Genomic DNA, 10,361 nt, shown 5'->3' with positions numbered 1-10,361 from the left:
GTGATTGCTCCACCGCCTGATCTACTTTTTCTATGGTATATTGGCGATCGCACAATTTAATGTACATGCCGCCACCTACTGTGCAGGATGGAAGCAGGATTCCCAAAAACGGAACAAACTACCAAAAAACTACCAAAAAATTAATAAATTACTAAACTAAATCAAACAACTTTTCTGTAAAAAAATAAAACAGATCTGATCCCTACACAGGCTCAAGGGGAACCTGGGAGGACTGGTCTTCCGGCGCCAGTACCCCTTACAAGTCTTCAGATGTAAAATCCTGAAGTCCCAAAAACTTTTATGCTGCAGCCACAATAATGTCCAGTTTTTTTGACTTCTTTAAGACTTGTGCCGTACAGTTTATAACTGTGGCAATGAACGCCACAAAATCCACCTTTTTAATACACTTGTCATCTCCCGTCTGGATTACTGCAACTTGCTGTTGGCTAGGCTCCCTGCCTGTGCCATTAAACCCCTGCAACTTATCCAGAACGCTGCAGCCCGTCTGGTGTTCAACCTTCCCTAGTTCTCTCATGTCACTTCACCCTTACAGGGTACTCCAGGAACTTGGGATCATGATCCCCACCACAATTGCAACACCAACGTCCTTCTACGCACCGTTCTTCAGTATATTCTGTCCGTCTGCACACACTTGAAACATGGCCAAATCCTTTACAATTCTTACACTGCAATGGTTTGTGGACGAAAGCTCTTAAAGCGTATCTTACATAACCAAGCTTCACATGCGTAGGTATTTGCTATTTATCAAATTACAACAGGACAGACAGACTTTCTTATTTTTCTCCATTCACCCAGAGGGTCAGATGCCGGGCACCAACCACACCAGGAATTCTCTTCAGGTATTCAACCTGAACATCCGTTGTCACCCCTGAGATGACTCCTTTGACAGGCGCTCTACTCCGAAGTTCAAAACACAAAACTTCTGTTGTTCGGATTCTTTTGAGGCTCGCTGCAATCTTCCTCTGTTCTTCAGAAATACAATTAATCAAAATAACACCACTACTGGTCAATCTTTTCTCAGCGCATACTTCACCATTTTCGACACCTCAAACGGGTCTCCCACATATGCATCCTTACTCAACAAACTATTGGGGATTTATTATTCTCCTAAATTGATGGGATGACTAACTTAGAAAGAATGCATTCTTGACTGGGCTAATGTAGGTTGTGACACCTGGCAAGGCTGTGATTGATGTGAAGAGCTGTTTTAGGGGGTAAAATGAGATAAGGATTGTGTCTTCAAATGCTAGACTATACTGGTTCTTTGTGATCTGTGAACCTTCCTTGGACGTAGGAATTATGTCTAAGGGAGCTGGCTCTTCTCACTATGACAGGTTGCTATGATAAACTTGTGCCTGGCTGAAGTGTGCAACAAATGGCGCCGAGGAGATGGGACCAACCCCTGAAACAACGGATTGGCTGAGTAAAGTTTAAACCACGCTCAAGCCTCTACTCTAATTGGCCAGCAGAGAAGTGGGAAATTCCCTCTGTCAGAGTATTTGAGTATTGGATCTGGAACAATGTCTTTTAGTTCTCTGGGGTGTCCTGCGAGGCATCTCAGAGAGCCCGTATATACGAAACATCATATTTACCATTGAAGGTTTTTGCATTAATTAAAATAACTAGTATATCTTAGAAGTCGTGTTGACCTCTTTTGTTCCTAATATCAGATTTGAATTGACGCGACTTTGACAATTGGTGACCCCGACGTGATCTGGTAGAAGGGACTTCGCTGGGTAATGTCTGGCACATTTGGTCACCTCTTTCATCGAACCGTATGTTTCACAAACTGCCCGGGCTTCTAAAAAGGTAAGCAGATACCTATTGTTAAATAACTGAAGATCTGCACATTGGCTTTATCCAAATTAATTTTGTGAAACACCTGTCTGATGTAAGTGAACTAAATTATGAAACTATTATGAGTAGATAAGCACAATATTGTGACATGCAAACCTTTGCTAAATGTGATGTTTAAAACCATGGTACCAGAGAGTGTTGGTTCTACCGGCAAGGTCCGTTAAGATACGGCTAGGTTCAGGAGACAATACTGACATCTACCGGCAAGGTCCGTAATTGCGACAATACGGCTAAGGTTCGGAAGATATAGGGAATAATTGGTTTAAGTAATTGCTATCGGCAAGGTTCGTAACTACGACAGTACGACTAAGGTTCGAGGAATTACACCGGCAAGGTCCGTAACTGAGATACGGCTAGGTTCGGGACATTTTAGATAAATACTAGCGACTGGCAAGGTCCATAACTTCGAGGATATGGCTAGGTTCAGCAGAGTATTTTTTAAAGATAGTAGAAGAGGCTGTGTGCCCAAATAGATTGTGTGTGGAATATAAGTGTGTCATTTATGACTGTGTGACATATTTGACTGTATGATAGGATTATGACTGTGTATTGTGAGTGAGGGCGATAACTGTGTACTATTTTTGCTGTGTGATAATTGTATACTACGCTTAACTGTGTACCATTTTTGGCTGTGAATACAAATAATATTTTAAAACAGTAAATAATGAGAATTACAAATAGGAAATAAGGTTTAAATTGTACAAACGTTAACAAAAGACACCCATAGGAGGTACTATAAAAAGTTAAACAGTGCGAGTGTTGTCGTATGCATGAAAGTGTGAATGATAAACCTGTATACCTTGATAGAAAACAAATTGGGAATCAAAAGACGTTTGTGGCTGTTCAAACGGTATAATTTGGGAATAAATGTTGGATTTGTGGTTACTCAAACCATATAACCCGTCAGTGACAATCGAAAACATGAAATGAAAAGTGATGAATGAGTGTGACTGAACTAAAACGTTTGAACTGATATATTTGAAACATAACATTTGGTGTTTGAAATAGCATAATACTGCTTTTGAATAGTTGTGTCGAAACAATTCGGTTTAGTATTTGATTTGATGTTTGATGTTTGACCGTGCAAAATACTGGTTAAACAATTAGACCGAAATAATTCGGTTTATAAACGTGCACCAACTTTAACTAATTAGGTGGGAATTATTTGATTTAAATAAATGGACTGGAGTACTTTGAGTAACGGCGGAATACTGGAGGCGCGCTGGGACGAGAAGCAGCTCCTCACAGCTCCTCAAAAAGGTAGAGTTGCGAGGGGAGGGGCTGGAGAGAGCGAAAGTGTGGCTTTTGGAGCCATGAAAAGACTGGGAGATGGCTAGGAACGCATGTGGGTTTCTGACGAGAAATGTTCTAAACTTGCTCACCCGAGCGTCATGGGTGAGAAAGTAGAGAATGTTTACATTTGCATTTTTGGTAGTTTGGCAGACGCTCTTGTCTAGAGCGATTTATGGGAGCAATTGGGGTTGAGTGCCTTGCTCGAGGGCACATCGGCAGATTTTTCGCCTGATCGGCTCGGGGATTGGAACCGGCGACCTCTCGGTTGTTGGCGCGGCGCTATTGGTCACTAAACTGCCAGCCGCCCCATATGAGTTTAAGATTGTGGCGTTGTTGGATAATGTGATTGGAATAAACTGACCATAAGTAATGTTGTTTTAGACGTAATGTATAATATAGTACAAAGCAGATGGAGGGGTAAATTGAACTAATTATCATGGTAGAGCTAACGTAGTACAGTGAGGGAACTTCATTTTGTGTCAGAGGGTAAGATGAGATCATTAATGGTACTATTGGTGGAAATCTATTTATAATTTCAAGGCATGGAGTAACAATCTGCATTTATGAGTGTAAATTCCACGGCTGATGTGTTGATTGAATGGGTACGATGGAGTATTTGGTTTGGTAATGTTGAATGGACTATTTGTAGCGTGTATAGGGGTTAAATAGAAAAACTCACGTATTCAATAGGGAATGGGTAAGAGAGAGAGAGTTTTTTGCTGAGGTGAAACCTACTGCGATTTTCATTTGGTGACGTCACTTGCTCTATGAACTGGGAGTAGTTACTTTGAGAGCATCGCAGATGGTGTGGAGTGACTGGCGATGTCCCTGGTTCGAACACAGGTAGGGACAGTAGACAAAGCTTTCGCAGTGGGGCTATATACCTAGATTACTATGTGGATTGAGAAATGTGAAAGGTTGAATTAGATAGCTTAAATAGAAGTATTCTAGAAAAGTCTATGAAAATATGTTATAAGGTTACCATGCGCTCTCCCCGAAGGAGCAAGGGGAGGGTGAGAGACAGTATAGTTCAGATGGTAGGAATGTCATTAAGCGTATGCTGACCAACGATAGCAAGTATTTGTTTTATTAATTAGGGCCTAATCAGAGAGAACAGTTAAATAAATTGAATAGCGAACTGAAATGGGTTAGCGGGAAAATACAAGATAAATGGACCATTTTAGAACGATAATATATTTTGGTTAGGATGCAAGTATGCATTGGCTGTTGTGCTGGGGAATAGCGCCAGCCTGTGGTGGGTTATGGATTTGTTACATAAACTTATATTTTAAATTAAAGTGATGGAATAGGCTATAATTATAACATTATCAGAAAAAAGACACAATTTAATGTGAAATAGTTATTACAATTATTATTGATAGTTATTACAGTTATTATCATTGATCCAGTAATGATATAAGGATAGTAGAGGAAGGCAGGGGATTTAATCTCATTTAGGGAAGTTATATTAGGAAGAAAATACCATTAAATGAGGGAACATTTGATGTAACCGTGATTGTATTGGCTAAAAACTCAAATATGACATTTACAGGGGAGACAGGAACAATATAAGGGGAGACAGATTTTCCTAGGGGGTTGAATAAATAATTGATAAATGGATCATTTGAGATGAGATCACATGTAGCAGAGTTAGGGTAATCAATTAAATAATCATTGTATACTCGAGGAATTTTGAGTGGTTTAATGGATTAGTTAGGAGGAATTAGAATGATACAAACAATTATTGATGGGTTAAGACTGGGGATATCATGTTTTGTGTGTATCACCATCTCTAGATTATAACCAGGAGAAAGAGATTAGCTCATCTCAGTTAGGCAGTATTTAGGTCAAAAGAGGGAGCTACCAAATTAAGTTGAGCCTAACTATATCTGGTTGTTATTTTTCAATTGGGTTTTTCAAATAAAAAAAATAAAAAAAACACACCCAGCATGATGTTTATAAAGGGTTGTTATGTTGAATTTAGGGGGATTTTCAACAGATCATGGGTGGTGTTTACTATGCTATAGGATGGAACGGTTTGTTGGGGGATATTTGAACATAAATTAATGGAATTAGCTGCAGTAATCAAAGGAATGGTTATCACTAGGTAAATGGATAAAACAGGGGAAAAACATTACTGATTAGCAGAATACACCAAATGGGGATCAGTATGGCCACTCCACTGGGAGATATAGAATAAAGTTGAATTGGAGAGCAAAAACCCAGCCCAGAGTCCACTTGGAGATAAATGTTAACGGATGACAGGAAGAGATTTTCTTAACTCAGGAACAGGAGGCTGAGTTAGCAGCAATTCCGTTCAAATTATGGTCACAAGGACAATTGATGTAGGACTAATTAAGGGAGGAAGCTCCAGTACAAGTGATTCCTCAATCCGATAATAGACCATACCAAAAGCAATATACTATGAAACCAGAAGCAATAAAAGGGATAACACCTACATTTGAGCATTTACTTAAGGGAGGGGTGATAATTCCTGGAGATGAGGTACAATGCAACTCTCCAGTATTTCCTGTTAGAAAGGAGGCACCTAGCGCCGACTGGAGGATGGTCATGGACTTACAGTTAGTTTAATAGAAATATAATTCCCAGAGTTCCATGTGTACCAAATCCACATACATTGCTGAACCAATTGAAACCAGAGAACTCCTATTTTACAGTGATAGATTTAGCTAATGCTTTCTTTTGTATCCAAGTTCATCCGGATAGTCAGGGGTGGTTTGGCTTTACTTTTCAGGGAAGGAAATGGACTTAGGCTAGGATACCGCAAGGCTACTCGGAAAGTCTTACAATCTTTGTCCAGGCTATAACTAAGAATTTGGGAAAGTTTGAACCTAGGGAAGGAAGCAAATGTTAGTTTATGTAGATGATATTCTATTGGCTAATCCCACTCAGGAGGGATGTAAGAGGGATACAATCCAATTGTTAACCTTCCTGGCAGAACAGGGACACAAAGTGAGCAAAAAGAAACTTCAACTTTGGTAGAGCGAGGTCATTTACCTAGGACACACTATAACACAGGAGGGGCGAATGTTAAACTCATCCAGGAAAACTGCTATATTTGAAGCGCCAAAACCGTTAAAACAAAAAACAAATGATGAGCTTTTTGGTAATGATAAAGTGCTGTAAAGTTTGGATACTCCATTATGTACTGCATACGGGTAAATTAAGTGATCTTATCTATGGGAAGGCAATGGTAGCCCATGGTAAAGTAATTTGGAACTCTAAGGAGGCATACATACATCAGGGATGTTATCCAAATGGTAGAGAGTAACGAGGGATATGACATTGGTAGTGATTTACAGATGATGAGGTTTTTTGGTGGGCTATTAGATATAACTGGGTTAATCATGAACATAGAGATTGTTATTCTTTGTTGCTAGACAGAAGACTTAGGTGACCTAAAAAATAGACTTGTCATGTCCAACAATTAGTCTTTAGGTCAAGCCCGGGAGAGCCTGGGTAGAACAGAGTTTGAACTAAACATAAGTGTTTTTACAAGATAAGAGATTGATTGATTGGATTACTAATTGATTCTGAACTGGATGAAAGTTGAATTTAGCTGCCATAAAAGAAAAAGGAAGTGGGAGGAGCAATAAAGAAGCAAAAGATAATCTCAAAAATGAAAGGCATGGCAATTGGATGATAAATTACATAAGGATGGTTTAGAAAGGTGGTAATATTGACACATGGGCAAATCATGTGTCAAAAAGGGGGAGTGATAGGATTAAATAATAATGATAGGATAAAAAAAATAAAAAATAAAAAAAAACAATAGAAATTGAGAGCTCAACATGTATGTGTGAAGATAGTTTATTAACCACACCTGTATGTCAGAGGTTTTGTGCCCCACAGGTGAACTAAAGGAGAAGGTGACCCACTCTATCTCACCAGGAGACTGGGTGTGGATCCAGTCCCTAAAAGAAGAAAAACTGGAAGCAGGCCTGTTGGGAAGGGCCCTATCAAGTCCTATTAGATCCACCTGGGTGCATGTCACACACTGCAAAAAGGTAAACCCAGTTACACCTGATGAACAAACACAGAGTTAGGAGAAAGAACCGATCACCATTAGGGCTCGGGGGTTGGCTCCTTAACGAAGATTCCCTTACCCTGTCTGATCATCCCTGTGTGAGTTTGGTAGAAGGTGAAGTAATGGGTTGGCGTCTGACATGTTCTCAGGGCAAGGGTGGGGATTCACAGGTCTCCTGACGATAGGTAGCTGTCTGATTGTGGGGGCCATATTCCAAACACACTCAAACCCTTCTGATCAGCCAAAAGTAGTAGTTAACCTAAAACAAGTTGATAAAATAATACCTGAGCACAGTCTACGAAGGCATAGGAGACAGCTAGACGTAGGGAAAGGGGAAGCACTAGAGGGACTTTAGGGGAGGACATCACCATTTGTATGTCACCATGTACATCCTGGGACTATGTAGTTGCTCATATCGAGAGCGTGGGGGATATGTAAATCTCCATACACAGTTTAGGGACAGGTGAAGTATTGTGAAAGTAGGGAATTACCAGAAATGGCAGTGCGACCCATAGAAGGGTAGGTACTGTCTGAAAGTCTGAAGTACGCAAAAACAGGTTTATCCTCCATGCAAGCCACCTGGGAATGTGGTGAAAGAGTCTTGTAGTAACTTGAACTATCTGTATCCCCCGATAACAAAGTCATTCCGACCTAGGTTGCCTACGTTTGAGGACTCAGGGGATTCTAATTGTTTTTCTAGGACTAGTAAGATAGGATACAGAGTAGGGCATCTTAGCTCTGCTCCTACACAAAGAATATCACAACTGAAAGAGACCATGACTAATCTCTCCTCTTTGTTGCAGCCAGAGGATTTTAGGAACTAAAACCAGGCCCGTGCTGACATCTGATGGTTGTGTGGTGATAACTGATTGTGAACTCAACTACATATGTAAACAATCAAACGTGTCAGAGACTGGTGAGTTGTCACGTAGAAAGTAGGACCTCCTCCCGGGATCCTTTGATGAAAGGATCCTGTGATGGGATAGGAGTACCTCGAGAGGTTCCAGAACAATTCAAAGCTAGGAATCAGATCGCAGTTGAGTTTGAATCAAGTATTTTTTGGTGGTCAACAATTAATAAAAACGTAGATTGGATAAATTATATTTACTATAACCAGCAAAGATTTATAAACCACACTTGTGATGCAATAAAGCAGACAGTGGCAACTAGCTTAATGACATGGCAGAATAGAATAGCTTTAGATATGCTTTTGGCTGAGAGGGGCGGAGTTTGTGTTCTGTTTGGATCTATGTGCTGTATTTTCATCCTCAAACAATATAGCACCGGACGGGTCAGTGACAAAAGAGCTTCAGGGGAGTAACTACACTGATGAACAAACTGGCTGAGAACTCTGGTATTGATAGCTCCATAAACGGTTGGTTTGATAACATATTTGATAAATGGAAAACTATTGTTGTAACTATTCTGGGTGAAGTTATAGCCTCTATGGGTATACTTGTTCTTTGTGGATGTTGTCTTATTTCCTGTGTCTGAGGTTTGGTGAGAAAGGAGATGGAGAAGGTGATTTCCCAACAGATGGTGAGATACGGCCCAATCCTGGACTCCAACCTAGGAATGGAGGATATGACCTACCAGGCTTGGTGGAGTGACACTAGAGGGTGTCTAAAGGGGGCCAAAATATACTTCTCTGTTTGTGTTTTATGTTTTAACAGTCTTATGTTTTGTGTTCTATTAATCCTGTGTTTTATGCTTTATTAATCAAGTTAATCATGTGAATGTTTGTCTTTCCTTATGTGATGGTTTGAAGTTCCTTGGTGACTGGTAACAATTTGCAAGTGGGGTGTAGATGAACTGAGGGTTTGAATTTTTTAGTATCATTATGGCCTATTAATAAAAGTGTGATTTTTTGTTTGTATTGTATTATAATGAATGACAATCTGTGTTTTCTTATTTTTTGAATCACACCTTATTAGGATTATTGGGGATTTATTATTCTCCTAAATTGATGGGATGACTAACTTAGAAAGAATGCATTCTTGACTGGGCTAATGTAGGTTGTGACACCTGGCAAGGCTGTGATTGATGTGAAGAGCTGTTTTAGGGGGTAAAATGAGATAAGGATTGTGTCTTCAAATGCTAGACTATACTGGTTCTTTGTGATCTGTGAACCTTCCTTGGACGTAGGAATTATGTCTAAGGGAGCTGGCTCTTCTCACTATGACAGGTTGCTATGATAAACTTGTGCCTGGCTGAAGTGTGCAACAAATGGCGCCGAGGAGATGGGACCAACCCCTGAAACAACGGATTGGCTGAGTAAAGTTTAAACCACGCTCAAGCCTCTACTCTAATTGGCCAGCAGAGAAGTGGGAAATTCCCTCTGTCAGTGTATTTGAGTATTGGATCTGGAACAATGTCTTTTAGTTCTCTGGGGTGTCCTGCGAGGCATCTCAGAGAGCCCGTATATACGAAACATCATATTTACCATTGAAGGTTTTTGCATTAATTAAAATAACGAGTATATCTTAGAAGTCGTGTTGACCTCTTTTGTTCCTAATACCAGATTTGAATTGACGCGACTTTGACAAAACGCATCCCAAAAAGAAGCGATTCATTATCATTCATACACGTATCATCCACTCCAATTTTAGACAATTTCCTTTTTGTTCCAGTATTCGATACTACTGTTATCCATTCAGAACATTCGTCTTCACCAACTTCGCTCGACGCGCTGCTTGATTTGAACTCAGCATCCACTTCCGCCATCTTTTCCTCCTTCTCCACACACCGCCTCATCAGAGACAGTACAGCGCCTCATCACAATCTGTATAGAGGGGTTACAGTTGCGTCACAAATCACCTAGCAACCACACCAGGCGCCAAAAAAAGTATATCAGTTTCACTTAAGGACCAAAGGATTGACAGCCGTCCCATATAGATTGCAAAATAGTTGGGAAGAGATCTTTGACGTACCGATCCCATGGCATAGTATTTATGAACTGACACGCAAAACGACACCGGATTCAAAAATTAGAATCTTTCAATTTAAATTATTATATAAAATTCTTGCTACCAATAGAATGTTATTTATATGGGGGATACAATCTTCCCAGCTCTGCAGATTTTGCTGTGAAGAGACAGAATCATTAGATCATTTGTTTTGGTTCTGTCCATTTGTAGCTTGT

Source organism: Coregonus lavaretus (genome assembly GCF_964263955.1).
Source record: "Coregonus lavaretus genome assembly, chromosome: 17".
NCBI lineage: Eukaryota > Metazoa > Chordata > Actinopteri > Salmoniformes > Salmonidae > Coregonus > Coregonus lavaretus.
This window is presented reverse-complemented; position numbering follows the sequence as displayed.